Source organism: Schistocerca cancellata, chromosome 5 (assembly GCF_023864275.1).
Source record: "Schistocerca cancellata isolate TAMUIC-IGC-003103 chromosome 5, iqSchCanc2.1, whole genome shotgun sequence".
NCBI classification, from domain to species: domain Eukaryota; kingdom Metazoa; phylum Arthropoda; class Insecta; order Orthoptera; family Acrididae; genus Schistocerca; species Schistocerca cancellata.
Window position 1 is genome coordinate 570,647,390 of NC_064630.1, and position 18,733 is coordinate 570,666,122.

The following is an 18,733-nucleotide window of genomic DNA, read 5'->3' on the forward strand; positions in this document are numbered from 1 at the left end:
TTGTAGTAGACGCCACTTCGGCGACTTGTGAGTCAAAGATGATGAACACACAACACCCAGTCATCACGAGGTAGAGAAAATCCCAGACCCCGCCAGGAATCGAACCCACGACCTCGTGCGCAGGAAGCGAGGAGGAGGAGGAGCTTAGTGTTTAACGTCCCGTCGACAACGAGGTCATTAGAGACGGAGCGCAAGCTCGGGTGAGGGAAGGATGGGGAAGGAAATCGGCCGTGCCCGTTCAAAGGAACCATCCCGGCATTTGCCTGAAGCGATTTAGGGAAATCACGGAAAACCTAAATCAGGATGGCCGGAGACGGGATTGAACCGTCGTCCTCCCGAATGTGAGTCCAGTGTGCTAACCACTGCACCACCTCGCTCGGTGCAGGAAGCGAGAACGCTACCGCGAGACCACGAGCTGCGAACAGTCAGTGAATAATTTACGGTGAGCATAAATAGCAGCAACGGCATGATAGGGCGTTCTTGGTCCAGAATTGCGGAATTCTGTACGATCACGTGTCTCAGGTCCAACATTGTTGAATTGAGTGTATGAGCTTATTAATATGTCAGCAGGTTTATAGTCGCTGTTTTTCGTTTGAGGGTAGCACCGTTTGATTTGTAACGTGTGCTTCAGGTATCGTATTCAAGTGCTGAGCAATACTCGCTGTTGGCGGACACTGTGTTGCGCATGTGAATTGTGTCGTCAAAAAAATTTTAAACTTAGTGACGTACTGAATCTGAAACAATGAAGCTAATCTAGTCAAATGCCAAAAGTAACTAATTGTGCATTCAGTGAAAACTATTTAATTGAAACTCAATACTGAAGCACATTATGAAATATTATGACTTGAAATATCAACAAAAATAAAATACTGCTCTACTCTGAAGACAAGTAACTGCTTGAGATTGCCTACACTGTTGTAATGTTGTTGCTTTAATTTGTTTTGAAAGCGGTACTGATAAGACAATAAAAGCCGTTTAAAAGCTGTGAGCTGTCTGGGGAAGTTAACCTTGCATTACTGAGCAACTGTTTCACCAGGTATCCAGTCTAGCTTACCAAATTCCCAACCAGACTAACATTAATTATAATCTTGTAATAGTCATACGACAACCGCTGATATATATATATATATATATATATATATATATATATATATATATAAAAGAGAATTTAAATAAAAAGAAATAAATCAGTTTATATTTGGACATTTATTTTAACATTGATCATTGTTCCGTTAAAATTTCAGCATATCAAACTTGATTCATAACTAAACTGGTGCCTTATTTAGGATTGTGTAAATTTGAGTTTGTAATCTTACGGAACACATCAAATAGGGAGCTAAGATTGGGAGACTACATACAACACTGCATTCATAAAATAACACACGAAGAACGTTGAAACATATCCAAGAGGAAATTAACCACAACCAACAGATTCAATTCTCACCCAAAGAAGTTACGTTCGTAGCACAATCCTGTCCGTCATGAAATTACCACACGCTGGTACACTAAATTCATACTAACTCTCTGTGAAATCTTCCCCAAAAAAATAGCTGAGGGCTATTTGATGCTTACACCACATGCTTCACGTGGTCAACTTGGTTTACACGAAGAGTGTAACTCCACAATAATTTTGATGATTAAAATAAATTACACAGAAACGCAATTTACTAAAGAAAAACCTCGAACTGGTTACTATCGTCTTACTATTAACCTGATGGGTCAAACAACTGTATAAGCACGTGGTACTGGTCTCACAAAGTACACCCCACGTGTGTTGAACATAAAGAAAAGTTGCTACATTGAAAAATATTGTCAAGACGAGACGTTATAATCTCACGCACATTCGCATTTAAGATTGATGATCTTAGTTACAGTTACTGATCAACACGTGGTTCCACTTTACTAACAAAGTAGTGACAAAGCAACTACCGGAAGATATTCTGAACTTCACACGCGAATTACACTGCGTTGCAATTTAAGATAACATTAGATATTTTAGAGCTAAACCTGAAATAAAGGTGATTAAATTTTCAGTTAGGCTGAACTTAAGAAATCCAATGTCCTACGGACTTAGCAGACACGCGCTTAGCCGGAGATCTTACCACTTCAGACGCTCGCCGCGGACCGACTGCTCTGGTCCCTTCCTGAGGGTGGCTCACAAATACAAACGGAAGTGGCCAGAGGGGCAGCTTCCTATACCAACATGACAAGGGACAGACAGGACCATACTAAGGATAGAAACCTCTTTGCTTTTAGAAGGCGTAGCTACCTGTTCCAACGTTGGTCCTACTGTTCTCTAGCAGACAGGCTTGTCTGCTACCCTCAAGCATGCAACTAGAAATACATTTGCTCATTCATCCTCTCACACAAAAGGGAAGGGGGATGACAGTATCTTATCATATACAGTATATAAAAGAAAGCGGATGTAGGTTCCCTATGAGATTGTGTGACATGAATTACATATAAACTGTGTTTTTAAGTGTAGTAGTGTGACAGATCGTTCTTGTTTATGTGTAAAAGTAACACGTTCCACTACTCAGTCTCCTCCCAGATAGTCAGAAACGCCACAGTAATTTTAGAAGAGGAATTTATGCCGTAAATGACAACAGATTTAAGAAATTAACATGAAAGGAGTCCAACAGAGACCTTTCACTGTTCCTTGTAAATTTATCTGATTGCTTAGCGCAACAGCTGATAATTCTGACTACAGACTGTTTCCTCGAAAGAAAGCAAAGTGAGAACTGCCGTGCCGCATGCTCAGCATGTTTTCTTGTGTCTGGTGTACTGAGGTTCTCGAAAGCAAATATAAATCACCCGATGCAGCAAGTAAAGAAAAATAAACTACTCACTACAAAATTTGTTTTTTGCTTGTCAGAAACAATCTGTGGTTTCGTGCGGCGTGCAATGCGCACATGACAAAAATATTGATAATTTTACTAAGAATGATGGAGGAGGGTTTTAGTTTGAAGAAAGTCGGTATTGAAAAAGCAACAGCAAATTGAGGAACTCTCGTAAGCCCGTCGTTAATTGTGTGATTCGTTGTAATTACTCGTGGTTAAAGAAGTATTGTAGCTTGCGTGTTACGAGAGTATGCCGTTTGAAGGCAACGGCATATTGACGATCCATCAAAACGCATTATTCTTGGTATAATTTGCCATAATTAAATTTCAGTTAGTAACACAACTACGGTTAAAGCTTTCAAGAGACGTGACATGGTGGGTACAGTACTGCAATACTTGTGGTCAGTTTAGCGCAGTGAGTAGTGTCACATATACCTAGGTAAGTCTGATGTGTTGGTGGTTCGCGTCTTCTACCGCCATTTTTTTTTACTAACCTTCGTGATTTTAACTGGTTCTGATACTTTCTTATTAGTTTAATGTAAGTATATAATATAATATTCGATGTTATGTGAATATAAGTGCGCTCTTTTTGAGGAGTGAGTTTTTGGATTGGCTTAATCTACAGGACAGCTTCCACTACGTGGTGTAAGATATTTTGCCCTTTTTTTAAAGTTTTGTATTTCATATATTGTAAGGATTATGCTACTGAACAGGAACAGTGATCGAATAAGAATGTTCACGGATATAGTTTTTGTTGTGGATTGGCAAGACAGCCAATCCACTATGAGGAAGCCGAAAGCCACGCGTTTAAGCTCACGCAGGCTGGCGTGAGGTCTGGAACAGGACACGGATTTTAGACTTCAGAAAAAAGGAGGTAACTGGTAGAATACTTAACTTTAATCCATAATAGGTGAACATCGCTCTTGACGGTACATGTTTTACAGCATCAATAGTAACTGGTAATGGCGCCGTGCTAGGTCGTAGCAAATGACGTAGCTGAAGGCTATGCTAACTATCGTCTCGGCAAATGAGAGCGTACTTTGTCAGTGAACCATCGCTAGCAAAGTCGGCTGTACAACTGGGGCGAGTGCTAGGAAGTGTCTCTAGACCTGCCGTGTGGCGGCGCTCGGTCTGCAATCACTGATAGTGGCGACACGCGGGTCCGACGTATACTAGCGGACCGCGGCCGATTTAAAGGCTACCACCTAGCAAGTGTGGTGTCTGGCGGTGACACCACAGTTTTTATTTATGTATACTGCAGACGGAACAACCTGAACAGCATGTGGACAAGGGAGGACATGCACGTTTTAATAGAGCGATATAGGAATTTTACGACCGTCCACTTAGTAAACAGTGTGATTTACGAGCCGGACACAACTGCTGCTGGAGCGCGTTGCAATCACGTATACACCACTGGGGACCACGTATGCACAAGTCGCGTCGTTTCTGTGCGTTCAGGAGCAAGTTGAACTCGGCACGCTCAACGTTGACGTGCAAATACTTCGTCCGTGTGCCGACGGCTTAACAATTACGAAATTCTCTCAATACAAAAATTACAGACATTCCAACCAATTATGGTATTTGTGGCACAGTGAAAACAGAGAGATCAAATTAACACTAATCATGAATGTTATTAGTTAACTGAGTGACAAAGGTTTCCTTCAATCTATAGTTCTGACAAACAAACATTTCATTCTTGCGCATGCATTGGTTACTTTGAAAAGTTCCTAAAAAAATCTTCTCCACCAGTAAGATCAATAACACATATTTACAAACAAATTTTCATCTCCATAATAAAGTATTTCAGATAATGTTTGTCTCATTCACAAATATGAAACCTCCTTCCCGAAAACCTCAATTGCTCGCTACTATGTCTCAAATAAGAATGGCCCAGAGTTACACATCTAACACGTGAGCAGGCGAACCACAGAGTCAAGGATCTTATTCACTACTCGTGCAGCGCGCTCATGCATCTCACAGTAGGTCCATTATTTACAATTGCAGAAAACGTATGAGAATCTTACAATGCATTCACATATCAACAATAAGCACGCAATGACCTGGACTGTTATAAAAATAAACTGTTATGTACTTATGTCAGACGCGTAAAAATAAAAGTTAACGAGCAACATTTCGTGAATTTTTAAACACTCGTGTCATCTGGACCGAAGAAAAAGAAGCAAGGGGGAGAAAACCTAGTGTTTTCATTTGAACCTTGAGCTATGTAAAATGTATAAAAAGCAAGGTTATTAAGTTTCGATCGCCTGTGTTGAAATATAAAAACATTAAGAACGAACATCTTTCCGGTTGATATTAAGTTGAAGGTAAGACCAAAATTAAGATGCCCTTTTGCTAATAAATTATTCCTATTTCTGAAGGCTTGTTTAATCATTACACTTCTTTTAATATCTATTATACTTCTGTTCTCATCTATTACTGTGCTTCAGAAGTAGCAAAACTAATTTACTTCTATTAACATTTCATTTCTCATTTTAATGTTTTCCTTTAATTGTCTGTCGAATTTATTTATCATCAGCGCTTCCTACGCACGGGGTCCCGGGTTCGATTCGCGGCGGGGTCAGGGATTTTCCCTACCTCGTGATGACTGGGTGTTCTTCATCATCATTTCATCATCATTGACTCGCAAGTCGCCGAAGTGGCGTCAACTAAAAAGGACTTCCCCGCATGGGGCCTCCCGGCCAACAATGCTATACGATCTATTTCATTTCATTATTTTGGACTTGTGTTTATTTTCAGTTTGCGGTAGTCCAAGGAGGCCATACAGCATATTAAATGGGGGTTGTTAAACAGTTTTGCCCAGCCCTTATATTTGACTAACAGCCTATAAGTGGGTGACGTTGATGTGATGGGCGTAAGCATAATTTGGTTCTCCTGCCTGAACTAACAGATTTCACGCTGCCTGGCGTCGCTACGATGTTTCGCGATAAGAACGGACTAAACGCCGTAGGCGGCTGGAACGGGGTAGGTATCATCGAGTAATGCAAAGGGCGCAGAACAGCAGTTCGTTTCGGAGCGGGAGCTGGGGCGACTTTTAATAGTGGTGGGCTAATCCGGCTGTTGTCGCGGGGCGGCGACTACCATTACACTACACGGCGAGGCTAATTTGCCTGACAAAGCGGCCCCGGCGCAGCCGCATCGATCCGGCCAGACGGCGGCAGCAGCAGCAGCAACAGCGGCAGCCCGCGTGCTAATCCTGAGTGACGCCGGCTGCGCCGCTAACGACATTTTCCAATCAGCGCATGAAGTGGCCGCATTGTGGGCGCGCGCCTCGCCCAGATCGGGGCACAATCGCCTGTTTGCTCCTCGGGCCAGGGCACGGCTGGGTCACGCCGCCACGGATGAGCCGCTTCCACGCTTTTCAGGGAGGGCAGGTCGAGTGCTTTCCTCGCGCGCGCGTGTATGTGTGTGTGTGTAAGGTCAACAACTCGCCCGGGAAGCCGTTCTGTAATCCCTTTTCGCGGCTCCGAGGAGACCGGCTGATGCTATATAAACTTTACACGTTGCCTGTGTAGGACAGGTTAGTTCACAAAGAGGTGGCAGAGCGCTCTCAACTCACGAAAGAGATTCCTATCACACGTTCCACACGGCCGAATTATCGAACATATAAGATCTGGCCGAGGATCCCATCAGAGCTTAGCAGATGGGGTAGAAAGGACATACGTGACTGCAGTGCAGGTGTCGGGAACAACAAGATAAAAATGGTTCAAATGGCTCTGAGCACTATGGGACTTAACATCTGTGGTCATCAGTCCCCTAAAAATTAGAACTACTTAAACCTAACTAACCTAAGGACATCACACACATCCATGCCCGAGGCAGGATTCGAACCTGCGACCGTAGCGGTCACGCGGTCACGCGGTTCCAGACTGAAGCGCCTAGAACCGCACGGCCACAACGGCCGGCTGAACAACAAGAAACGATATTATCTGTAGGACATGTATGTGGTGTCTGTTCTTTCGAAAATATCCAAAAGAACAGACACCACATATAAAATGAAGTTGGAGCTTGCCAGAGATCTCTTCACTGCAGATGCACCACACGACGCTCGAGCTCTTGACGGATTGGTTGGTTGGTTTGTAGATTAAAGGGACTAAATTGCATGGCAACAGTCCCTTTTCTGCTTAGTCACTCAGGTTTCGAATGAAAACCGCACCCAAAAAGAATCCTGTCGCCTGAAATCTGGGGAAGAACAAAATCTGCAGATGTGTTGTAAGAGGTCCATGATTAAGGAATTTGTTGCTAGCGCACTCGAGCAGATGTAATTTCGATGGATTGCTCACGCGCTGCCTGTGATATGTAAGCTATAAGAGAATCTCAGACCAGAGAGCAGTGTTGTCGGCAGTAGGAACTGTGTAGCAGTATGAGTAAGTAGTAGCTAGCAGTCTGGTGTATCGAGTTGGCTGGGCCGGTCGTGTGGAGCGATGGCAGTGCCTGAGCGTTGTAGTATAAGGTAAAAGCTGCCTCGCGCATATGTAGTATTGTTATATCAGGTCCCATATAAAATGTTTTAAAAATCTCTTAATAATAATCTTTCTCATAAAAAAATTAACTTTTGACAATTATTCATCTCAATTTAAAGGATTTACTAATTTCTCCTATCCATGGTCATCCTGATTATTGTAAAGAAAAATCAGTTGTTTCTTTTTATATATGACAAATCTATCGGCCAGCATTGCACTGGGCTGTGTCAGAAAAATTTCTTATAGGAGCAGATATATATGCGTTATCCGGCGACCTTATTGAGGTAAGAATTTCAATTTATTCAGAACGATCTTTCAGGGCCATGACGCAGCACTCCTGACGTCCAAGTTTACCAGTTTAAATTCACAGTCAATTATTGAAAGGTTATAAGTGAGCCACAATTTTATTGAGAGATTAGTCACATTTTTATTATTGGTAGGTTACGGAATTCATATATTGGGAGGTTACGCTGAATGTGAATTACAAATAATTATAATTTTACCGTTGGGAGGTTTCGGAACTTTTCTGTTGGGAGGTTACAGTGTGTAACCACATTGAGGAAGAAAACGAAAGCAGCAAGCCAAAATTGAAAACATTAACTAAATGGAAAAAAGCGGCAGGAGGTGTTAAAACAATTTAGCGTACGGCCTTGGCTGGCTGATCGCAAGAATAAAAAGGATGAGCCATACACTCTGCACCACACCAAAATCTCCAACCTAAAAACACAAGGCAAGGGAAACAAAGACCGTGAAAAGACGACCACCATCACAGACAGCACCAAAGGGAGCAAGGAAGAGTTAAAATGCGGGTAGGGTAAATGCCTGGGAGAGAAGACCAGACACCCACATTTAGACTGAGTGATAAAGTAGAATAAAACCTAAAACTACATCAGGCGTTCAGGCATTGTCGCCTAACCCCATAGATAGTGCGCCAGGAAGGTTTAAAGTCCGCCTCAGGGCGGCTGAATTTGGACAGTCCAACAAGATGTGGACCACTGTCAAGCGCGGACACCAGCGACACTGAGGTGGGTCCTCCAGCGTAGGAAGCGACCGTGAGTCAGCCAAGTATGGCCGATGTCTTCTTAAGTTGCCAATCCTAAGATTGATTTGCAGCAGCTCTCCATTCAGTGCGATTGTCGGCCAGCCTCTTCAATTCCGTGAAACTTCCGCATCCTAGGTCCTGCATTATCTGGCTTATGTACTTTCTTCCAGGTCTGACTCTTGCACTTTTGCCCTCCACAAGGCCTTCCGTTATAGTGTGGAGAAGACTTTCATGTCTCAGAATGTGTCCCATCCATATATCTCTCCTCTTCTTGACCGTCTTCCAAAGAACTGGAACTTCCTCCGCTCTCTGCAGGACTTCTTCATTTGTCATCCTGGCCGTCCATGGAATTTTTAACATCCTTCGCAGACACCACATTTCGAATCCTTCAATCCTTCTTCTTTTGTCCTCTCCAAGTGTCCAGGTTTCGCTGCCGTAGAGAAGCACACTCCCAACAAAGGTCTTTATTAACCGCTTCCTTAACGACAGACTCATCATATTTGATGTGAAGAGTCCTTTCCTTTTATAGAATGCAATCTTTGCCTGATTTATTCTACCTATTACATCTTTCCTACTACGACCATCTGATGTTATTCTGCTTCCCAAGTAGACAAAGTCTTGTATTTCTTTCAGCTTCTCTCCATTCAGCCTTATATTCGTAATTGCTTGATTATTTTGTTTGCTTGCAACTAACATTTTTGTTTTTGACTTATTAATTTTCATGTTGTACCGTGTAGCAAGAGTGTTTTCCATTTCCTCCAACACTACTTGTAATTCTTCCTCATTTTCCGCTAGGACAGCAATGTCATCCGCAAAACTCAACATATCAACTATTTTTCCCTGGATCCTGATGCCATTAGCTTGTCCTAACTTTTCTCTGACCTCGTCCATTGCTTTCTGTATGTACATATTAAAGAGGACAGGGGAGAGTGCACATCCCTGTCTCACACCCTGTTTAATTTTTGCTTGTTGTTGATGTTCCCCCCATCTCACTATTGCCACCTCTTCTTTGTATATGTTCCATATCGTTCTCCTGTCCTTATACTTAGCTCCAGTTTCCCTCAATATCTGGAATAGCTTTTTCCATTCAACCTTATCAAATGCTTTTTCGAGGTCAATAAATGCTATGTAGGTGTCCTTTCCTTTTTTCTATTATGAGCCTTAGGGCCATAATGGGTTCTCGCGTACCTCTCCCTCTTCTAAAGCCAAACTGGTCTTCTGTGAGCATGCATTCCACGTTCCCTTCAATTCTTCTGAGGAGGATGGTCGTCAAAATTTTTGATGCATGTGATGTTAGGCTGAGGGTTCTGTATTGTGCACATGATTTTGCTGGCATTTTCTTTGGTAATGGAACAATAATACACTTTTTGAAGTCCTCAGGCAGCTCTCCAGTATCATATATTTGGCAGATTAATTTATACAATTTATCTTTTATTTCTGTTCCAGCTGCTTTGATGATTTCTGCAGGCAATGAGTCAATTCCTGGTGCTGGTGCTGGCCGATGCGGAGCCGACAAAGGGCAATGGAGTTCTTGTGAGAGGCTCGCATGGATGACTTCCACACATTCGTCCTCTCCTTTACCATACGTAACCTATTCGGCAAAGTCAGGGAGGGCTACCCTGTATTCCAGAGCCCAAAAGCTTTGCAGCGTAACACCGATCGAAGATCAGATTCCGGTATGTCGATCTCCAGACTCGGTTTGCGAGTAGCCTCTTTGGCTAGGCTGTCGGCAAGTTCATTTCCCGGAACTGCTCTGACTGCTGTTGGAAAGCACTCCCTCTAATGCTGTTAATGAATGACAGCAGAACAGGAAGAATCACGAGATTTATTTACAAATTTGCATTCAGAGTGCGTGGGATAACCACAACATTGCTTCAGCTGTCACACGAAATCGAACCCCAAACCATGACTCGAGGTGTAGATCGCAAACAGGTCGGTTGCAGGCGCAGCTCAGGCCTCCTTCTAACTAACATAAGGCCATCGCTGGCAAAGAGGCAGAACGGACTTTCACCAGGAAACACTACAGACCTCCAACTTCCAAAAAGCTCTCTGTTGGCACCACTGAAGTCACAAACGGAATGCAAACTACAGAGCGTCTGGCTCGGAGCTGTCCTTGAAGTAACCGATTTGTAACAGTTCGTCGTGTTACTGTGGTGCCAACTGCTGCTCCAGTTGCTGTTGCAGACGCAATGAGATGCCCCAGTGCCATACGCTGAAGACGACGGTCTTCCCTTTCGGTAGCGCCACGTGACCGTCCGGAGTCCGGTCTTCCTATGATTGCACCTTCTCGTGAGCAACGCTGCCAGCGGTCATGTACAGAGGCAACATTCCGGCTAAGTATTTCTGCAGTATTGGCGAAGGAACGTCCAGCTTCTCGTAATCCTATTACATGACCTCGTTCAAACTCAGTGAGCTGTTGATAATGGTATCTTTATCGTCTTGGAGGCATTCTTGACTGACATCAACTAATTACGTCCAATCTGAAAGGCAATTAACGCTCACAACCGTTGCAGCACGTATTTAGAGCAAACCTGATTTGCATCCTCACAGTGTCGCGAAATTTGAATAGACGTCATCCTTCAGGTATAGAAACACGCCTATTAGCTTTCGATTATCTAGCACAGCTGTTGGGATGTTTCTTTCCGTCAGTGTATTTCGAAGGCCTTCGTGGATCTGCTTCGTTTACCCCGCCACGACTGAGCTGCTTCCACGCTTTTCAAGGAGGGGGCGTCGGGTGGCGTGCTTGCCCGAGAGGCCGTCTTGTAATCCCTTTTCGCGGCTCTGAGGAGGGCAGCCTGCTGCTATACAAATTTTACACGCTGCCTGTGTAGGACTGGTTGGTTTACAAAGAGGTGGCAGAGGGCTCTAATTTGACGAAAGAGATTCCTGTCAACATTCCACGGCCGAATTACCGGAGAGGATCGCACCAGAGCTTAGGAACGAGAGTGGAAAATCGACTTCTGTGAAGACGTTGGGTGCGTTTTTTCTGCGTGATTGGTTACGCTGTGCTGCAGTGTCTCCACCCGAGCTGCATCCAGTTTGTTTCGCTCCCGCCAACGACGATAAAATATATTAGTATGCAAAATGGTTCAAATGGCTCTGAGCACTATGGGACTCAACTGCTGTGGTCATCAGTCCCCTAGAACTTAGAACTACTTAAACCTAACTAACCTAAGGACATCACACACAGCCATGCCCGAGGCAGGATTCGAACCTGCGACCGTAGTAGCAGCGCGGCTCCGTACTGGAGCGCCTAGAACCGCACGGCCACCGCGGCCGGCCATTAGTATGCACATTTTATGAATAAGGGCCCATGCACTGTATGTATTTCAGCTTCTAGATATTTATAGCACGTCTTCTGTAGCGAGGTTCCGTCACGGTTTCCAGCTTTCACGAAAGTCTTTCCGTCTTGAATTGGTTAAACAGTTGCAAACACATATTGTGAGAAACTGATTCACTGCTGGGTCATGGTGAAATTCCCCTTGATTGTTTTCTTATTATTGTACACATATGATCACAAACATAAGAAGGAAACATTGAGAATAAACACTTATTTGTAATTTTTGTACGGCATTCCTTACCAATTCGCGTGTCGTATCTGGAACAGACTATTAGAACCGTAGAAGAGAGGAGCAAGGAACATCAGAAACACTCCCGACTGAAACAACTGCGCAAATAAGGAACGAAATATGACGTGACCAGTATCATCGTGTGAACGCAAAGTTTCTGGAGCAGCGTAATTAAGGCCCTACGAAATAAATTTGTCCGAAAACGTAGTAAACGAGGATGACAGTTTCAATTTTAGCAAGGCTCGGGATCCGTCACACATCGTATTACGATCGCGCCACCCATCTCATCTACAAGAGTTGTACAACGCCGAGGGCATGTGCGTTTCACGGAATAATAGTATGGCCTCTGAAAAACAAATGAGCATCAAAGCACCTAGTTGGCACCGGAAGTCAGACTCGGCTATAAATATCTTCGGGACATCAACAAAGCTGCACAGCCACAACAGTACTTCAGTTCTATTACAGCCCACACCTTTGCATATTTCGGTCTGGGATAATGGTTTTGTTCAAGACATAAAATGAACATAGGACCTTCTGATCGAGGTTTTCATGAAACTACTCTTGGACATCAGGTGAAGGCCAGAAATTGGAAATTTCCTCCCGAACACTCCCAACTGGAAACCCCTCTGCCCGACTACCAAACTACTGAGATATTTGACTGAAAAGAACCAAGTATGTTTTACAGCAGCACGACCAATCTTAGGAGCAGGGAACAGGCCCAGTTTGAATTTTGGAGCTCCTGCGAAGTCTGAGTTTGGGGTCCTCACTCTTTTTCTGGAATGTAATTTCATTTACACCTTGCTTGATTTTCGTCGTTATACATGATCGTCATGAATGTCTGTGTGTGTAATTTCGTTTACACTTTGCTTGATTTTCGTTATTGTACATGATCGTCATGAATGTGTGCGTGTGTGTTTGCAGCTCAAGCAGTTTGGATGAAATAATTCACGGATTGAGGGTTCTTTAAATCTATATACAAACGGGCCAGAAGTTCATTAAGTACTAGCTTACCTGCGAATCAGTATGGTGAGCCCAACAGACTTCTTAAGTTCATTGCTAATAACCGCGTAGAAAGAACCGACGTATCAATTTGCTATAGCTGCAGCGCTAAAATTTTTGATTTTAATTAAAAATTAAAAAAAACGGATAATTTTATTCGTAATATTTCCACTGCTTTGAAATATTGGGTTATTATAGAAATTGGGAAAAAGTAATGACTATTATTTTAATAACAATGCCTGCGGTTAGAAGGTATTAACCAACATATGACATAAGAATTGGAGCGGTATTGTAGAGACAATAATGTACCTGTCGTGAGGCGTGGTCTATTAAAAGATACGTCTGTACATGCAGTGTGTGTAAGACTTGCCCCCACGTGGTGATTAAGATAGTTTCCCGCTGTCGTGCTCGGGTATCGGTTGGACTGCAGATTGGCACCACCCCTAGTTTGAAAGTATTTTACGAAGTGCGATAGCAATGAAGTAAAATGCTTCATTTGCTTTAAAAGATTAATAACGAAAGGAAGCACAACAAACTTGCATCTTATAAGGAGAAAACATCCACAATGTTCCTTGGAAACGAAGATAAATTTGATTGATATACTTATTATTTTATTGACGTGCTATAAACTTGGGATAGTAACCCTTACTTTGTGGTTGCTTCAGGTTAAAAAATTTGTGCTATCTAAAAGTGACGTGGCAGTGAAGTCATCCATCCATTTGTGATTTTTCGCTCTCGCTGTGACCGCACCCGGTTCCTTCAATTTCGCAATCTTTGCTTGAGACAGTGAGACGGAGTTCTGACGCATCCTCAACCACTTATCGATCGTGATCTCTTGCTCCTTCACCTTCATTAGAATTTTTCAATCTTCGTTCGAAGTCTACGATTATTAGCAATAGACAATCGAAAATCAACCGATTTCGGAAACCGGATTGTACGTGCGGTTTTAACAGTCAGGTTAAACTGGATTACGAGCGGTTTTAACAGTCAGGTTAAACTGGAGACGAAAGAACCGGGAAGCCGACTAGCAGAATTTTACACATAGCATAATTCAATCATCGCTGACGCTTGGGCTTGGGTTGTAGACAAAACAGCGAGGTCATCGGTCTCATCGAATTAGGGAAGGACTGGGAAGGAAGTCGGCTGTGCCCATTCAAAGGAACCATCTCGGCATTTGCCTGGAGCGATTTAGGGGAATCACGTAAAACCTAAATCAGGATGGTCGGATGCGGGATTGAACCGTCGTCCTCCCGAATGCGAGTCCAGTATGCTAGCCACTGTGCTACTTCACTCGGTGCTGAAACTTGGTTTAAGATTCACGAAAGAAGACTGTATACATGGAAGAGTCCTGGAAACACTGGAAGGGTAACTAGAGGAAAGATAGAAACTTCCTACATGAAAATTAAAGAGGCCTTTGCAGAAAAGAGAAGTATTTCTGCCGGCCCTTGTGGCCGAGCGGTTCTAGGCGCTTCAGTCCGGATCCACTCCTCCTACGGTCGCAGGTTCGAATCCTGCCTCGGGCAGGGATGTGTGTGATGTCCTCAGGTTAGTTAGGTTTAAGTAGTTCTAAGTCTAGGGGACTGATGACCTCAGATGTTAAGTCACATAGTGCTTAGAGCCATCTGAACCATTTGAATTTGAAGTCTTTCTATCAATATCAAGAGTCCAGACCGAAAACCGGTACTAACCAAAGAAGGGAAACCTGAAATGTGGCAGGAATATATAGGGGACCTACAAAAAGGAGATGAAGTTGAAGGCAATATTATAGGAAGTGAAGAGGACGTAGCTGAAGATGAGACGGGAGATATGATTCTGCCAGAAGAATTTGACAGAACACTGAGAGACATAAGACGAAACAAAGTCCCTGGAGTAGACGATATTCCGTCAAAACTACTGATAGAGTTGGGAGAGCCAACAGGTGAAATACCTTCAGACTTCAAGAGGACTGTAACAATTCAAATTGCAAAGAAAGCAGATGCTCACAGGTGTGGATGTTGCCGAACTACCAGTTTAATAAGTCATGGTTGCAAAATACTGACACGAATTCCCTACAGAAGAATGGAAACACTTGTAGAAGCCTATCTCAGAGAATATCAGTCTGGATTTCGGAGAAATGTACGAATACGCTATCTTACGGTTTCTCTTTGAAGACAACGAAAATCAAACATACATTTATAGTATTAGTAGATTTAGAGAAATATTTTGACTATGTTGACTGGAATACTCTCTTTGATATTCTGAAAGTATTAGAGGTAAAATACAGAGCGGAAAAGGCTATTTGCAACTTTAACAGAAACCAGACGACAGTTACAAGAGGTGAGCGGCTTGAACGGAAAGCATTCGTTGAGAAGGGGCTGACCTGAGACAGGGTTACAGCCTATCAGCGATGTTACTGAATCTGTACATTGAGCAAGCAGTAAAGGAAAACAAAGAAAAATTTTGAGTGCGAATTAAACTTCATGAAGAAGAAATAAAAGCATGTCCGAAAGAATAGACACCATATCCATATAAGTATATAGTTCTGGCAATACCGACCATGACCTTCTTCTTCTGTGCGGATGCACACATATTAACCGAACTCTTACGGGACTTGGTAAGAATGTCTTCCACGAGTAATGAGTGTATTGGGTAGGGACACTACGAATGCAGTCTGAGGACATATAAGGTGAGAATGTGGGTCTCGCCGGAGGCGTGTGCGAGATAGTCCCTGCAGTCGCACTGTCCTCTGTGCTCTTGGTGGCTCAGCTGGATAGAGCGGATGCCATGTAAGCAGGAGATCGCGAGTTCGAGTCCCGGTCGGGGCACACATTTTCACCTGTCCCTGTTGATATATATCAACGGCCGTCAGCAGCTGAAGGTATTAATATATAATTCTAATTTCGTAAAAGCAGTGAGGTGTGTCAATGACACTGTAGCGTCCTTCAAAGGCAGCAAATGACTTGGAAGAGCAGTTGAACGGAATGGATAACGACTTGAAAGGAGGATATAAAATCAACATCAATAAAATGAAAACATGGATGGTGGAATATAGTCGAATTAAATCAGGTAGTGCTAAGAAAATTAGATTAAGAAACGAGACTCTAAAAGACGTAGAGACTGCTAGCTATTTGGGCAGTAGCAAGAAAATCGTTCTGAAGAAAAGAAATTTGCTAACATCGAATATACGCTGATGGAATTAAAATCGCAGCACCGATAAGGAGTTGTGCGACATAAACGAAGATATGTTGTGTTTCTGCATCTGAAAGATGATGTCTATTCAAATTTCGCGCCAGTCGCATATAGTGGAGCTAGTAGTGCCATTACTTGGATACAAATCAGGTTTTCTTTAAATACACTATGTAACGGTCTTTAGTGCGGCTACATTTGCGACTGAACGTGGAGAGTTGATGGTAGTCAAGAACCATTGTAAGGCGACAATGATGTCATTATCAACGCCTCATTGAGTTTGAAGTGGATAGCGTAATAGGGCTACGAGGAACTGGATGTTCCTTCTGCGATACTGCAGAAAGACTTGGCAGGAATGTTGCCACCGTACATGATTACTCGCTGTGGTGGTCCCAGGAATGTTCGCCGGCCGGAGTGGCCGAGCGGTTAAAGGCGCTACAGTCTGGAACCGCACGACCGCTACGGTCGCAGGTTCGAGTCCTGCCTCGGGCATGGATGTGTATGATGTCCTTAGGTTAGTTGGGTTTAAGTAGTTCTAAGTTCTAGGGGACTTATGACCACAGCAGTTGAGTCCCATAGTGCTCAGAGCCATTTGAACCGAGGAATGTTCGGTAGCACTAGGACGGCCATTTGGCACTACCGAGAGGGAAAAGGATCGTGTTACAGGAATGGTTTTTGCGCATTGGACTGCAATTTGAGCAGCAGTTAGCAGCACGATGACACAATGAACTGTTAAAAATCGTTACTTCAAGGACGGCTCCGAGTCAGACGCCCTATAGCGTGCATTCCACTGATCCCAAACCACCGTCATTTGCCCCACTTGATGTCAAACCAAAGCTCATTGGAGGACAGATTGCAGATTGCAAGATTGTGTTGGGTTGGATTGATTTGGGAGGAGGAGACCAAACCGCGAGGTCATCGGTCTCATCGGATTTGGGAAGGATGGGGAAGGAAATCGGCAGTGCCGTTTCAAAGGAACCATCCCGGAATTTGCCTGAAGCGATATAGGGAAATCACGGAAAACCTAAATCAGAATTGCCGGACGCTGTATTGAACCGCCGTCCTCCCGAATGCGAGTCCAGTGTGCTAGCCACTGTGCCACATCGCTCGTTGGCTGTTGTGTTTGCCTCCGTGCCGTGTTTTGGTTATGAGCAGGCTAGTTGGCGGCCTGCAGCCAACGTGTCTGAGTGGTAGACACACTGGACCTACACCTGGAGTTATGGTCTGGGGTGCGATTCCATATAACATCAGTAACGATCTCGTGGTTATCCCACGCACCGTCACTGCAAATTTGTACGTCAGTCTGGTGATTCGACCTGCGGACATTCATGAACAGCATTGCATGGGGTGTTTCCCAGCACGATAAAACACTCTCCCACATACCGCTGTTGTAACCCTTGTGCTCTACAGAGTATCGAAATGTTGTCTTGACCTGTTCGATCAGTACATCCGTCTCCAATCGAGCATATTTGGTACATCATCGGACGACAACTCCAACGTCGTCCACAACTATCATTAATCGCCCTTGTATTGACCGACCAAGTACAACAGGCGTGGAACTCAATCCTACAAACAGTCGTCCGGCACTTCTACAACACAATGCATTCACTTTTGCATGTCTGCAAGCAATATTCTGGCGGTCACACCGGTTACTAATGTAACAGCATTTCAAATTTGCAATGGCTTATCTCCCGCTTACATTAATCTGTGATCTTGCAATGTTAATCATTTAAAATATTAGGGTAATCCCAAAAGTAAGGTCTCCTATTTTTTTATAAGTACAGAACTCTGTGTGGCAGTTGGTCGCACTGTTATGAAGAGTGCTTCACGTGCTGTGTGTAAACATGCGCACGCGGCGCTGAGGCGCCCAGTCTTGACTTGGCAGCCGCTGAGAATGGAGCTCCTGTTGGATGTTGACGCCAAGTGCGAATTGTGCGCAGTTATTCGGCTTTTGAACTCAAAGGGCACTGCGGCGATTGAAATCCATCGCCAATTAACGGAAGTGTATGGTGGATGCATGGATGTCAAAAATGTTCGTAAGTGCTGTAGAGAGTTTGCAGCTGGTCGCACCGAAATTCACGACGAGCAAAGGAGAGGGAGACCGTCAATTTGGGTTGGGGTTGGGTTGTTTGGGGAAGGAGACCAGACAGTGAGGTGATCGGTCTCATCGGATTAGGGAAGGACGGGGACGGAAGTCGGCCGTGCCCTTTCAAAGGAACCATTCCGGGATTTGCCTGGAGCGATTTAGGGAAATCACGGAAAACTTAAATCAGGATGGCCGGACGCGGGATTGAACCGTCGTCCTCCCGAATGCGAGTCTGACCACTACGCCACCTCGCTCGGTCTCCGTCAATTTCTGAGGAGAGAATGTTGAAGGTTGAGTAAAGCATGCGTGAAGATCGTGGATCATCCTGGATGATCTCTGCACGTTGGTTCCTGAGGTTTCCCGCTCACCGCTCCCGGAATTTTAAAGGAAACAGTGAACTACCGGAAGTTGTGCGCAAGATGGGTGCAACGCATGCTAAACTGGGGACCACATGCGGGAACGAGTTGCTGATTCCCGCGCATTTCTTCACCGCCTTGCAGCCGAACAGGACAACTTTCTGGACTCAATTGTCACGGGTGACGAAACCTGGG

At 44.0% G+C, this 18,733-nt stretch overlaps 1 non-coding gene across 1 annotated transcript; it reads right to left on the reverse strand.

Annotated features, from left to right (window-relative positions):
* Positions 1-304: 304 nt before the first annotated feature.
* Positions 305-377, reverse strand: Trnav-cac (transfer RNA valine (anticodon CAC)). The gene has a single exon. It is a non-coding gene; the product is annotated as a tRNA-Val (tRNA).
* Between the last annotated feature and the right edge of the window lie 18,356 nt (positions 378-18,733).